Below are 15,293 nucleotides of genomic sequence, written 5' to 3'. Positions count from 1 at the left end.
AAGAAAATCCAAAAAGGATGACACATTCAACTTCAAGAAAAGAATGCTTGTTTGGCTACTGAAAAGGGTACTTTTCTCCACCCATTTTCCTACGAGCCATTTTTCTAAGAGCCCCCATTTTTCAGGAGCTAAATCAATCCCCAGATTGACTCTATTTCTCTTTCCACTGCCCTTGTGAGAAAAAACTGTGGTTCCCCTTAAGTGTAGGACTTGGTGCATTTACAAATGTAACAGAAATGGACTTAGCATCTGGTATTTCAAGAATCTCCCACTTGTTCTGCATGTGCCTCTAATCATACAAGAGAAGTTTATTTAGTGTCTGAGTTGATTTGTATTTTGAGGTTCGTTATTGCTGTTATGATTATGGTCTATAGGGGGCAGTGAGGGACCTCAAAGTGAAACAGCAGAAGTTTATTTTAATACACAGTCAAAGTCAAATAAATGTGTGATTCCACACCTCTCTAGAGCAGCACTTCTCAATCTTTAAGGTACACACAACCCCCCTGGGAATCTGGTTCAAACGCAGGTTCTGATTCCCTGGGTCTGCAGTAGGTCCCAAGGCACAAGATTCTGCACTTCTGACAAGCTCCCAGGTAATGCCAATGCTGCTGGTCCAGGGACCACACTTTGAGTAGAAAGGCTGTAAATGAAAATGAAAAGTCCTCGACAGTCTTGTAGAGACCGGGGTGCAGCTTTTTAAGTGTAACACATGTTCACGATATGAACAGTGGACATGCACCATAAACGGCTCTGGTGTTTAACGCACTGGATGGATGGAAAACAACTGAGTTTCCCTTGGCTGTGGGGCAGCATTTTCTCTCCTGTGGCTCAGCAACTTAGCTGGTAAGCTTTAGAGGCTGTTATTTGTCATCACCTTGGCCCAAGTGGATGTGGGATTCTGAGCCTGATTTTGCCAGATTTTGCCCAAACCATAGACTTCCCTCACCCCTGAAGCATGGAACCAGTCATCTGCAGCCACCTTCTGTGGCCCAGGCCATAGGAGGCCCCTGGACATGCAGAGGGAAAGAAGTCACAGTGTGCATGGGACGTGCCAGGCCCACTGTGCACTCTCATGGCAACCCTGTAGAAGTGTGCAATCTCTCATTCAGGGATGAGACCGAGCTCGGAGAGACAAAGTGACCCCAACAAGAGGTGACTGGCCCCTCTCAAACTCTAGCCTCAAAAGTCCACCCAGTCGGCCTGGAGAGAATCAGAACTTTGATGTATTTGAATACTCCTTGCTTTAAAGTACACTAGGGGAGGGGGAGGGTTTGGCTCAGTGGTAGAGCACATGCCTAGCATGCATCAAGGTCCTGGGTTCAATCCCCAGCGCCTCTGTTAAAATAAATAAATCTAATTACCTTCCTCCCCCACCACCAAATAACAACAACAACAAACAATAAAGTACACTAGGGTTCGTTCACTTAACACACACTTGTTGAGCACCTGCTATGCACTTGGCCTTGTGCTGGGGGCTAGGCCAGCAGAAATGAATCTATTTATCCAGCAGGAGCAGATATTTTAAACTTGTGAGCAGGTTTCCATGGAGAGGCCCATGCAGCCTTAGGAGAGGCTGGAGCCTAGTGCGCTGGCCAGTATCCGTCCCTACCACTGTCCCTCAGGGTGCTTTTCCCTGACCAGGGCAGTCATTTGGGTATCACATGGTGTGTATTTGGTGGCTGGATTACTTGGCCCTAATATGACCCTTATTTCTGTAGTAAGTTGTGGCTTTATTCTCCTCCCTACCAGACTCTGAGCTGGAAAACATAGCTTAGGAAGCATGTATTGGATTGGTTAGCACCATCTCATCCTTGTGATCTTTCCTGACTCCTGACTCTCACACACCGTCTGCCCACTCATGCTTGGCAACAAGAGAGTCAATGCAGCTGAAGTGATGGAGGACCACTGGGGTACTGACATACACGTTGTCACTCATCCTCTTCACGGACGGTAAGCTCAGCTCAGGCAAGCTTCTGGAAGACAAAACTTTGTCTGGCCCATGTCTGTACAGATACACAAACGCATGCACACACACACATCGACCAGCACAGAACCTGATGAATTCTGTCACCCCACAAAATTTGAGAAGTAAATGAGTGACTGAAGATCTCACCCGTGGGTTTGCAGAGCATGCATGGATTGACTTTAAAGTGCATTTAGTTTTAGGCAAATCTGATCTAAGCTGTAGGAAATCAGGATCCTGGTGATCCAGGGGCAGTCAGGACTGGAAGGGGTCACAATGAGGTTTCTGGAGGTTACTAATGTTCCATTTCTCAGTCTGGGTGCAGGGCACATGAGAGGGTTTACTTTGTGAAAATATATTAAGCTGTACTCTTAAAATATGTGCACTCCTCTAAATGCACAAAGAATTACATAAAGTTCATAACTGAAAGATTTTGACTACATAGAGCAGCTATTTTAAAAACAGGAATTAAATCATAATGCTTAAATCACTGACAATGAACAAATGCTCTGAAGTTTCTCCTTTGCAGATCCATCACTTCTGCTTAAAAACAAATCACCAATTACCTAATCCTGGCCACCCCCGTGCAATACGGTTAAGGCTAAAAACTTCAAAAACGGCCCGTCTCCTCTCTGTTTTCCATTCTGCTTTTGCTCTCCACTCACTGATGCTTGCTGGACGACCTCACTTGATTTTTATATAGAAAATTGAGTCCATCTGGTGTTTGCTCCCTCCAGCCCCCTCCTCTCATCTTGAATGTGATCCTGGGAACCCACGTTTTCCTCCCCTGCTTCCCTCTGATGGTGAGGAAAAGGAGCCCCATCTCCTCTTTGCCTCTCTGCATCCAGCTCTCCACAAGTCTGGCCCTGACACACACCTCCAGGCGTGGGGCAACCCCTTCCCACAGGCAGCAAATGCCGGATGTTCCAGACGTGGCCCCAGCTAGTTTCCAAATTCCTCAGTTTCAGGAAAAGAACCTGAGCCACTTCCCCATCTCTTCAGGGCACTGGTAGGATCCTCCCCTGAGATCCAAGTTCACCTTTTATACAGTCTTACCTTTTTATTGTTGTCTTATATTTCCTTGATTTCCAGACATACATGGGGCGTAATTTTAAGTAGCTTTAGAAGCTTAGATGTTTGGGCTTTTGGAAATAATTTAATTGAATGGCCTGAAATGCTCAAGTTGCTCTGAATACCTAAAACTTTTTTAGTTCTTTAAACTGGGCATTTCAGCTGTGTAATCTGAAAGTTGGAGGTCCAGGCCTGGTCTTTCTATTCTCCACAAGGTCTAGATAAAGTGCCTTGCAGGGAAGTACCAGGTGCCTCCAATCTGGGTCCCAGCCTGCTGGAAGCGCCCTGGAGAAGCCCAATTTGCCTAAGAGCTAAAATATCCATTCTCTTAATGATACATTTCCCCAAAACTCATAGTTGTATGATCTGTTCTAGTTCACATATGATAAAGCAGTCTCTGCTCTCAGGGCTGCCCCTAACCCCTGCAGCATCCATGTATTCCCATGGCCGCCTAACCAGGGGAGTGAAGTGTAAGCTTGCTTCCTCAACTGGACAACCTGCACAACTGTCCATGGCACCCCTGCCCACTCTTTTGGAGATATTTTGGGTAAATTTTAATATCTTTCTGCTTCCTCTACTTTTGATCATATCAATTACTATTTTTTTAGCCACTCCTTCTAAGGATAATTCAACTTTATTTTCATGTTTCTAATACATATTTAACAGATTCCCAGAATTTATACCCAAGGTATCAGATTTTCCTCTTTTAAGTGTCTTAATTCCACTTTACTGTTTAAACAGAAGTTGGTACAACATAGGGAAGTATTAAGCAAATTATATAGCATACAAAGGGCTTACACCAAATTAGGGAGGCCTGCCCAGATGGTTAGAATGAAAAGAGGCAAGAGCTATCACACAAGTGTATTCAACTCCACTGAAGTTTGCTTTTAAAGTTATATAAATAAATAAAAAGATTGGGGATCATAAAATACTAATTAATACATCCAATATATTTAAAATATTTTTGTGGTTTTTCTCTCCTCCATTCTCTTTCTAGAGCCCATGCCTTCCAAGGCCACGATAATTGAAAAGGATGCTCATAACATAACCCAAATCTGGGAAGAAGGCAGACACTCTTCGGGATAATAAAATACAGGAGATATGCCAACTGCACAAGATACCTGATATAGTTCAGATAATCCACCTGGAGACCAGATGACCATAATGGCCCTTTCCATCCTTCTAGCAGGATCTGAGACTCCCTCCACCCTGTCTCCAGCAATGAGCAAAAGAGAGAAATCCACTCCAGAGGGCTAATCCCCAGACTGACAATGTGCACCCAGGGCCATGGCCAAGAGCAGCCACTTTAGGGAGAATATGAGGGACAAAAGGACTGGGAATGGGGGGTGGGGGTGACAAGGAAGAGTTTCAGAGGAAACTATTTCTGCTCACACACTAAGTAGTTATCACAGACTGAGGTCAAGCATGGATGAGATTCTGAGAAGACAAATAAACACGATTGTCCATAAAGGTCCCCTAAAACTAGCGCCTGCCACTCCTAAATGGCATATGAGGATGAAATGGGTAGACTACTCCCTACCACCCCTTTTACTCCAGACAGATTGAGTCTATCATTTGAATGTAAGTTAAGAATTGACTGAAGGGCCAGATTAACTGTTCTGTAATCCATCAACATTAGTCCATCATTCATGCTAATATAATTGCATCTAATGTAACCTAATCTGGGTGAATCCCGCACACAGATTCTTTATTAGGTACTGCTTAGATAGGAGATTTGATCCATGGAAAAGAGTCAGTGAAGTAAAAATTGAGATTAGGCTCTTAACTGAGGAGATGAAAGTCTAGATGATCATTGAAATACCACTGGAGAAAGTTCTTCTGGTTGAAACTACAGTTCTAGGTCAGCCACTGGTGTGGTTGGTTGTGTGGACTATTCCCTTGGACTTGGATCTCACAGTGCTGTGAGCAGATGACTGTGGGGCAGGGGCACTGACCCATGTGCCTCTGAGGACCCAAGACTGATGTCCCAAATGAAGACTGAGTAGAGAGGGGGTGCTAGTTTAATGCTCCTCACTCAAATGTGTAACAGCTCCCAGTAGTCTCAGAGAAATGGTGCAGACAACCAAATTTTAAGGTGGGATGGAAAAATCTGGCATCAAAAAATGATTTTGATTGTTCTGAGATGGCACTGTTCTCTCCCCAACACAGTCAATTTCCTCTTACCTCGGGAATTCCTCAAGCCCTACTTTTCCCATTTCAAGTGTTTTCTGTCATCTCCCTAAGAGTGAATTGGGCAACTAAGACACATAGCCAATTGCTTTGCTGTTAAGGATACTCAATGTGCACACATGAATATGCTGAAAATACCAAAATTCATTAAACCAAATTAGCATGCTCCCCAAGGAACACGTGTGATCACCTTGCAGGTCTGGGTAGATCATCTGTTTTCTCCTGCAAGTTTTTCTGCCTCCCTGCTCTGCCCCTAGTAGTTTCCCAAGGTAACTTAGAAGACACTGTTTGGCCTGCACAATCTAGGAGAATTTGTTGACCATGGTGTAGGCAGTAATGTTCCAGCATAAGTTCAAGTTCTCAAAAAGGGAAACTGTCACAGATTTTATTAGCTTAAACCTTTGCCCAATATGAAGTTTGCTCCCAATTCCATACTTGTCCCAAATCCCTTAACAATGAACCAGACCCCAAGAGCTGGATAAGAAGCTAGGAGTGTTTAATTCACCTCAGTTTCTCCTTTAACAGTCCATGGCCAGTGTACCTTCAGACTCTCTGATGAATACAGGAGCCTCCCTGATGAAATCTGAGGAGTACGGAAATAGTGGATAAAGGGGAAAACTGCAGCCTCTAGGGCTGAGTACCCAAGGAAGGAACAAATTTGGAAGAACTCCTCACCTCCCACCTTCCACCCCCCCAGGGCTGAGATTCAGACCTCGATGGAGGCGGTATGGGTGTGGCCCACTGGATGGTGGAGAAGTTTGCTGGGGGGTCTCAGGCCAGGTCTGACAAGCAGTAAACCACCTGCTAGGGTGTGGACTAAACTTATTGAGGAGCTGCCCTCTGCCCTCTGGGGTGTGAGGAGAACTTGCTGAAAAGCTTCTGCATATTCTGTGTTTTGAGGATGTAATGTCATAAAAATATCAAGCAAGTCCAACTGTTCTATTGTGTCATTTAGTTTCTCTGTTGCCTTACTGATTTTCTGTCTAGAAGATCTGTCTGGTGATGTTATTGAGGTGTTAAAGTCTCCTACTATGATTGTGTTCCCATCAATTTCTCCCTTTATGTCTATTAGTATTTGTTTTATGTATTTATGTGCTCCTAAATTGGGTGCATATATGTTAACTAGTGTAATATAGCACAGGGAACTAGGTTCAATATCTTGTAATAATCTTTAATGAAAAAGAATGTGAAAACGAATATATGTATATATATGCATAACTGGGACATTGTGCTGTACACCAGAAACTGACACAATGTAACTGTCAGTACTTCAGTTAAAAAAAGAAAGAAAGAAAGAAAAGCTTCCGCAGCAGAAACTCACTGGAAAGTTGCCCATCAGGGCACCAGCAAGACTTATTGGCCATCCTCCCACTGGGTGCCTGGGAGACTTGCCAGAAGCTGGCTGCAGTGCTGGCAGAAAGTGCTGGAACTACCCACTGGGGTGGCCCTGAAGTGTGCATGGGGAGAAGCACTATAGGGTTTGGCCAAAAGCCCCAGAAGCGAGAAGAGTAGAGAAGGGAGGAGAAGCAGGAAAATCCAGCAGCAGGAAGAGAAGCATCTTTGTCCTCCAGGGCCCCTCCAGCACTCTTCTCTGGCAAATCTGGACGTTATGCCAGCAGGAGAAGGAGAAATGTTTACACGGCCCATCCCAGCATCACAAAGCAGAGCAAAGAAGGATGGGTAGGAACTGAGAGGCAATAAAGTAATGACTGGACAATCTAGGAAAATCACTTATCATCATCAACATTACCATCCACTAATTGCTCGACACAACCCTATTACACATTTTCTTACCCTTTCTGGCTTCGCACTCTCTGACTTTGAATGCTTGTTCATATGACACTGATTTTGTGATATTATTTTCTATAGAGAGCCCAGAAAAGTAATTCAGTATTTCGCATAGCATGCCTGATGGAAATATATTTTTTAGTACTGATAGTTTAGAAATAGTTCAGCTTCAAAGCCTTTTGTTAATGCCTTCTGTTACTGCACTCCTGGTCTCTTCAATAGCTTGGAGTGAGGGCCTGGGGTGTTACTGGGGTGAGGGGACACAGGAGTGGCTTTCTAGCAGGGAATGAGGAAGGAGACAGCGCACATGTAGAGGATGGACACCCCGCTCAAGCAGTGAACAGAGGTGTGTTGAGGTAGCTGCTTTTTCCACTTAGTCCTGGAAGGGAACCTGCTGATCCTGGAAAGGGATCCCAACAAGGTAGAGGCTTTGAGGGCTAAGCTTCATTGCTTCACCATCAGTCCACTTCTGCCACTACAGAATAGCAAAACTGACTGCCTATCTGTCTTCAAAGGCCTTGGGACAGCTTCTGAAATTCTGCTTTAGCTTCAAAGGGTGTGGACATTATTCAAAGGACATGACTCGTAAGGAAGAGTTTTAGAAATGAGGCAGCCTCTTGGGATAAATGTCCAGATCAAGGGGTTATTTTAGAAGCAGCAGCCACAGAAACTCCAGCCAGTTACTTTCTTCAGGACAATATCATGAATACTAAGTCATACCAAGTACAGATACTTTTACCTTCTTTTATCAACTATATCACTGCTTTCAAACATGAAATAACATTTGAAACAGGGACGGCTGTGGTCAGAATCCATATTTCCCCCAGGATGAGCCTACTTCAGACAGCCGTGCATCTCGGCCAGCTTTGCCCAGATCTAACAATCCCAGACAGGATGCAGAAGGGCAACTAATGATTTTCCAGTTTCGGTCCCGCCCTCCCTCCTCCCACAACCTTAGAGGATCTCTATTCTGGGCCACACTTTTCGGATGGAAAACTAGAAAATTTTGACATGTTAACTATATTCTTGTTAGTGGTTTCCCCTAGATTTCCTATATGTTTCTGGGTGGAAATTTTAGGCACTGGAAAGTTTAGGGCTATCTTTTCTAAAAGTTATTCTTAGGGTGGGTGAGGGAACGGGGCAGTGGCGGGGGGCATCTCTCCCACAAGAAGGGAAATTGAGGCCCCAGGGAGGCTTACTTGCCTCAGCCATTTCTGCCCTCCATCTGGTATTCTTAGATACCAGCTGCATCAATCTCCCTAACATTTTCTGCCATCTTATTTATACTTATCTCTATCACACGAGAAAACCCAACTATCACTCAAAATCCAGAAGCAATATTTTTTAATTGTATGGTTTTTAAAATGAGCAAAATAAAAGGATGACAGACTGAGAAAATACTTGCAACTTATATCACAAACAATGCACTTCAGTATCTAATGTAGCCAGACCCTAAAAATTCCACATACCAACAATATTCAAGTAGAAATATGTTAAGAAAAAAAAAGAGATCATTTGTAGCAGACGCCAATCCTTTGGAGTGCCCAAGAAAGGGCTAAGAATTTGAGGAACAGTAAGCAGATACCCAAACTACAAAATCAGACCACAAGACTGAGACTGGGCCAATGTTTAGGCAAGGAACCTGGGTGACAGGACTGGGACAGCAGCAGCAAGTCTGAGGATCCTGGACAGAGGCTGCTATGCCAGAGACTCCCTTCTGCATGTGGCCCTGGCCAGAGGTGAGTGCCAATGGGACTGGGGAGTGTTTATAAAAATGTCTCCATGATCTCCCATCTGCCTGTGAATCTCCCGGTTGGCTTATTCAAAACGCAGATTACTTCACTACCCCTCATCCAGAGCTGCCTCCTCCTATCAGACCAACTATAGGGCCAGTGCTGAAGAAAGAGCATTTTCACAACCTCCCGTAATAATTTTTATATATCTAAAGTTTTAGAACTTTACTGAAGGAGAGAGACATGCCTTTCGATGGGGTAAATTGGTACAACTAGCTGGAGAGGTATCTTGATATCAGGACAGCAGTCAGAGGTACTATTTTTCCACCTTAGAAGAGCTGGAAAGTTTTGCCCAAGAGCCCCTGTTACATGCTGTGACCTTGGCCCCTCCCAGCTCCCCATCCCTAGTGTCCTTGCTCAAAAGCTCAGTCTGACTCTTACATCCCAGAATGACAAACTTGAGGTAGGAAGTCCTCAGGTTCCCCTCCCTCAATGGGAGTAAGGTCACTGCTCCTGGCAGGCTGGCCCAGGACAAGGCATTCCCACCAACCCTGGCTCTACCTCCACTATGAGATCTGGCTCACAGGGTGGGCTGCTTTGACTCCTACATTTAGCATGTCTCTGCTAGAGCTTCGGGGGACTGAGGCCCTGGCCCCAGTCACTGGCTGTTGGGTTTCTTTTTGCCTGACCATTTCTAGAGACTCTGCTTTGCACCTGGTTACACATCTCCTTCAGACTCCATCCAACCAGCCCCATCCCAAGTGTCTGTCTATTGCCAAACCTAATACATAGCAGATGCTATGAGAGGCAGCACGATGCTCTGGTGAAGTCACAAGACCACGGGTCTGTCTTGGTTCTGCTGTCACCCTTGGGCAGCCTTGGGTAAATCACTTCCCGTTAGAATATATGAACAGCTGTGCAACTTTAGACCACAAGCCCATGAATCCAGATAACTGAGACAATGACTGCCAACCTCAGGATCTAAGCTATTCCTTTGGGTGGTCACATGCAATAATGAATCGGCCTTCCTCTCTGCTTCACTTTGATACCCCAAACGTAGCCTCACTTAGAAGCTCATTAAACTGCCATATTGAAACTTTAGATGCAGCCACATGATTTAAAAAAAAAAACAACATAGAAATCACTCCAGTTACAAACAGGAAGCATTTGAAGAAGACCAAATACTACTTACTCAATATAGCCAGGTCTCAGCTTCCCTATCTGTAAAACTAGGCCCAGTCCCCAGATGCCTCAGGAGGAACCAGTAGCTCCCAATGCCAGGAAAGTGCTTCAACAACAGCAGGTGAGCTGTACAAATGAGAGGTAATTTGACAAGTCAGCCAGCATGGAGCAGCCAGGCAAGTCAATGTAGAGTGCTCTAATGCACTTAAAAGCCCAGAAGCAAGCCCAGGCTGAGTAATAATGGCCTAAACACCACCAGGGATTTCCCAAGCCTAATTTCCAGGCCTGATGGCCATGGTGTTCCATCTCCATTGGGCTAATTAAGGCACAGCAGAGACTGAATCTGACAGAGAAGCTCACCCTGGCCTTGGTCTAGATTTATGGAGAAGAGAAGTTGCCAAGAAGATAAATTAGACGTCTATGGGGCTTCCCCCAGGATGATGAGGTCTCAGGGGCACTAAGGCTGTGAGATTTAAAATGAATATAGATCAGTGCGATGTAGAGAGACCAGGAGGCATGGGAGTTAGTGCAGGGTCTCTTCCATTTGCTAACCATGTGGTCCTGGTGCACTTCACCATTCAAATCCTTAATTTCTTCATCTATAAATTATAGGTAATATTACCTATCCCAAAAGGTTGTTGTGAAGATGAAATGTATGTAAAATGGCAGTATGGGGCCTGGCACAGAATAAGTGTCCAATGGATAGTAGCTATTTTAATATTTTGCTGCTTCAGTGAAATATTCACACAAGTGACCAGACCTGAGAAGGGAAAGTCTATTTATCTGTCAGACCCAAAGACTCAGCCTTGCCCTGAATGGGATATATGCTCCTTTGGGAAAGATTTATTTACACGGGATGTATCTGCCTAAGGGGGCCACTTTTTCTAATAACCAGTCACTTTAGCCAGAACTTATACAATTTATCTCTCCCCTAGAATTCCCTAATCAGAGCTCTAAATGCTTCCCCCCAATTTCTGACCACTTCTTTCCCACCAGTGCCATGAGCCACCTTGGACCATCATACAGGAGAGCCATGGCCTGTGCTCCCTACAAGTACAGAGGAATCCATGTCTCTCTTCTATTCATTCTTATTGCTAACTCTTTCCAAAATAATCTTATCTACGTAATATGCCTGCTTCTGAGCCAGGAAGGCAGGTGTTGGCAGGTGTTAGCAGTTGGAGTTATAGCTTTCAGCTCAATGGAAGAAGAGTAAAGAAATTTCTATTGAGCAGAGCTGGCCAACATATATACATACATGCATACATATATGCACACATACATGGTGAGAGAAAAATTCAAAGGGTCAAGGTCTAAATCAAAGTCCACACCAAGTTCACACATTGGAAGACACATTATTGCTAAGATTTTATTTCTCCCCCAAAATTAATCTGCAGATTAATTCCAGTCAAATTCCCAAGGACATTTTTTTGGTTGAAATAGATGAGTTAACTATAAATTATATGTGGCAATGCAAAGGACTCAGAGCAGTCAAAGGAATCTTGAAAAAGAACAAAGCTTAAGGACACACACTACCTGATTTCAAAATGTACTATAAAGTTACAGTAATCAGGAGATTGTGTTATTAACGTAGGGACAGATAAATAGGTTAATGGAAGAGAATAGAGTCCAGAAATAGGCCCACACATATAATTGATTTTCAACCAAGGCACCAAGGCAATTCAATGGAGGAAAAGAAAGTTTTTCAATAAGTGAAACTAAAACAATTGGATAAACATGTGGAAAAAAATGAAACTTGACCCCTATCACACACCACACACAAAAATTAATTTGAGGTGGGTTACTGATTTAAATATAAGAGCTAAGACTACAAAGTTTCTAGAATAAAAAATAGGAGAATAGGCAAATATTTCTTATAAAGGAGACAAAAAACAAAGAATTTTTTTATAAACCAGGTGGCATCAAAATTAAAATATTCTGCTTATCAAAAGACACTATTGAGAAAATGAGGAGAAACCATGGGTTGGGAGAAAATCATCACAATACATATACCTGAAGAAAGACTTGTATTTAGAATATATTTAAGGAACTCCTACAAATCTACATGAAAAGACAAACAGCCTAAGTAAAAATGGGCAAAAGGCTTTGAACATACATTTCCCAAAAGAAGATATACAAATGACCAGTAAGCCCATGAAAAGATGCTTAGCATCATTTGCCATCAGGGAAATGCAAGTTAAAACCATAATGAGATATCATCTCATATCCACTAGAATGACTACAATTAAAACAATTTACAACACCAAATATTTACAAGAATGTGGAGCGAATGGAACTCTCATATACTGTTGGTATAAACTAATTTGCTGGTACACAATTACTTTGAAAATGGTTTGCATTTTCTTATAAAGGTAAACATACAATCATCCTATGACATGCTAGGTATTTACTTAAGAAAAACAAAAACATTTTTCCTGAAAGAGACGTATACAAGAATGTTCACAGCAACTTCATTCATAATAGCCAAAAACAACCAAACATCCATCAGTAGGAGAATAAGTAGATAGCAAAATATTTACACAATGGACTGCTTTTTCGCAGTAAAAAATGTAGCAACTGATACACGCAACAACATGTGTGAATGAATGAATGTACATACATGAATTTGAGATTAATGGGTGAATCTCAGAACTATTACGTTTCATAAAAGAAACCAAACACAGAAGAGTACATACTGTGTATTCCATTTATATGAAGTTCAAGAATAGGCAAAATTAATCTGTAGTGATAGAATTCAGAGCAGTAGTTTCCCTAGGGGACCAGAATTTACTAAAAGGGGGCATGAAAGAACTTTCTGCATTGATGGCAATATCCCATGTCCTGATTGTAATGATAGTTCCACAGGTGTATACATTGATTAAACCTCATCTAACTGTATACTTAAGACCCATCTATGCGTTTTACTGTATGTAAGTTTTACCTAAAAAAGAAAAAGACCTTTAAACACATATTTCATTTTAGTTAGTAGGTTGGCCTTTTCAGAGTAGGATATGTTAGTAACTCAGAAGCTACTTTCTGTGTATTCCAGGCTGGAGCAAAGTAAATTTATTGAGGATAATGGAAGCCAATTTTTCACTATTGGAGAAGGGAGTTAGCAAATAGAAAGAGGAAGACCGGAATAAATCTTGCAGTGCTGGATTGGAATAGAGGTATCAGTATGAATGGTTTATAATATAAAGCGTTAAATTTTCAGATTGATATAAACATAGATCTAAGAATACATATATATATGCACATACATAAATATGTATATAAATTATATACACACACACATTTTTCCTAGCCCTGACAGCTGAGAGGGCCTAGAAGCAATGACTCCAGTAGCAGTAAACATACTCAGTGCCCAGATTTGATTTCTAAATGTCATTCTTCACTAAAAGGATAATGGCTCCTTGGAGAAAGGGCTAATTCCAGTGTTGGGGCAGGGAAAGCACAATATAAACCAGAAACATCTTGTCCCACCAGAAAATATGGGTATCTTCAAAGGGGGGGGGGGGCATGTCTAAAAGACACAGAGGCCTACCTAAAAAGGATCCCACTGGCTGAATCTTAAACCATTTTGGAATCAAATTAAATAAACATGAAGAAACAACTTAAGCATAAAATTGGATGAATTCAAACCCATGGAATAAAATTAAGTACCCAGAAGTCCACTCTAATGTAAATAAATATATGCAGACAATTCTTCCTTACACATAGAAGAAATAGTAAATGTAGGAGTAATAGTTTTAAAACTATCGGTGGATGCCAGAATTAGTGGGTAAAAAGTTTGATGAGTAAAAGGATATTTCCATAATCTCCAGGTAGCTCCTGTAATTACAAAGAGGGGAAAAAAAGAACTTTACAGAGAAGAAATCTGGTGAACATCTCCTTAACCAAGTGATCAAAGTTAACCTCACCAACACTGGGACAAACTGACATCATGTCCCTCCTGACATGATACACAGACAGTAACACATCACTCCTGGGACATGTCCACCAAAAATTTAAAACTTAAATCTAATCAGAGGAAACACCAAACAAACCCAAATCAAGGGTCATGCCATAAACTAACTGACCTGTAGTCTTCAAAAATGTCAAAGTCATGAAAGGCAAAAAAAAGCCCTAGGTAGGAACTGTTCCAGATTTGAGAGACTGACAATTCATGACAACTAAATGCAAAGAATAATTCTGGATTGGATTCTGGACCAGAAAAGAATAGCTATAAAGGACATAATTGGGACAATTAACAAACTGAATACGGACCACGGATTGACAGAGAGTATTGTATCAGTGTTAAACTTTCCAACTGAGATCACTGAACTGTGATTATGTAAGAAAATGCCCTGGTTCTCAGTAAATACACACTTAAGTATTTAGGGATATGGAGGATGTCTTAGTCAGTATGGGCTGCTATAACAGAAAACTACAAACTGGGTGGCTTTTAGACAACATACATAAATTTATCTCTCACATTTCTGGAGGCTGGCAAGTCCAAGATCAAGGTGCTAAAGATCTGGGGTCTGGTGAGGACTCCCTGGTTCCCAGATGGCCATCTTCTCACTGTGTCCTTACATGGCAGAAGGAACAGGGAACACGGTGGGATCTCTTTCATAAAGGCACTAAGCCCATTCATCAAGGCTCTACCTTCATGACCTGATCGCCTCTGAAAGGCTCCATCTCCAAATGCCATCACATTGGGGATTAAGTTTCAACATATGAATTTTCAGGGAGACACAAACGTTCAGCCTATCACAGGGTCCAATGTCTGCTACTTACTTTCAAGCAGTTCAAATAATAACAATAATACACACATATATATGATATACAGGTATGTATATGTGTATATATAGAGAGAAAGAATGATAAAGGAGAAAATGGAGGGAAATATACAAACAATAAGTGAATCTGGATAAAGGGTATATAGAAGTTCTTTGTACCATTTTTGCAACTTTTCTAAAAGTTTGAAATTACTATATCAAAATTAAATTTTAAGAGTCAGTTATTTTGACTCTGTATTCTTCTTAAATATAGCAAGAAATGAAGGTATTTTCACTCCTTTCCCATACAAAACTCATGGAAAAAATACAAGGAAAATGCGAAATTTGATGAGTCAAAGCTGTCCAGATCTGAAATCCAGATGGAGACAAGAGATCAGGCTGAGAGCCAGCACTTGCTTCCCCAGTTGGGTGTCTTGGGAAGAAGAAGCTGAGACAAAATTGATAACGCAGGACCTTTATCAGGGATTGCTCATAGATCAATGCCTCTGGAAGGGAGGGTATAGAAGCAGGATCAGGCAGAGAAAGGAAATGAACTGTAATGCTATCTTGACAAGAGCCTCAGTCCTTCCCCCAGGAATCTCTGGAGCT

The sequence above is a fragment of the Camelus bactrianus genome, chromosome 27 (genome assembly GCF_048773025.1).
Source record: "Camelus bactrianus isolate YW-2024 breed Bactrian camel chromosome 27, ASM4877302v1, whole genome shotgun sequence".
Lineage (NCBI taxonomy): Eukaryota > Metazoa > Chordata > Mammalia > Artiodactyla > Camelidae > Camelus > Camelus bactrianus.
Note: the sequence above shows the minus strand (reverse complement) of the source record.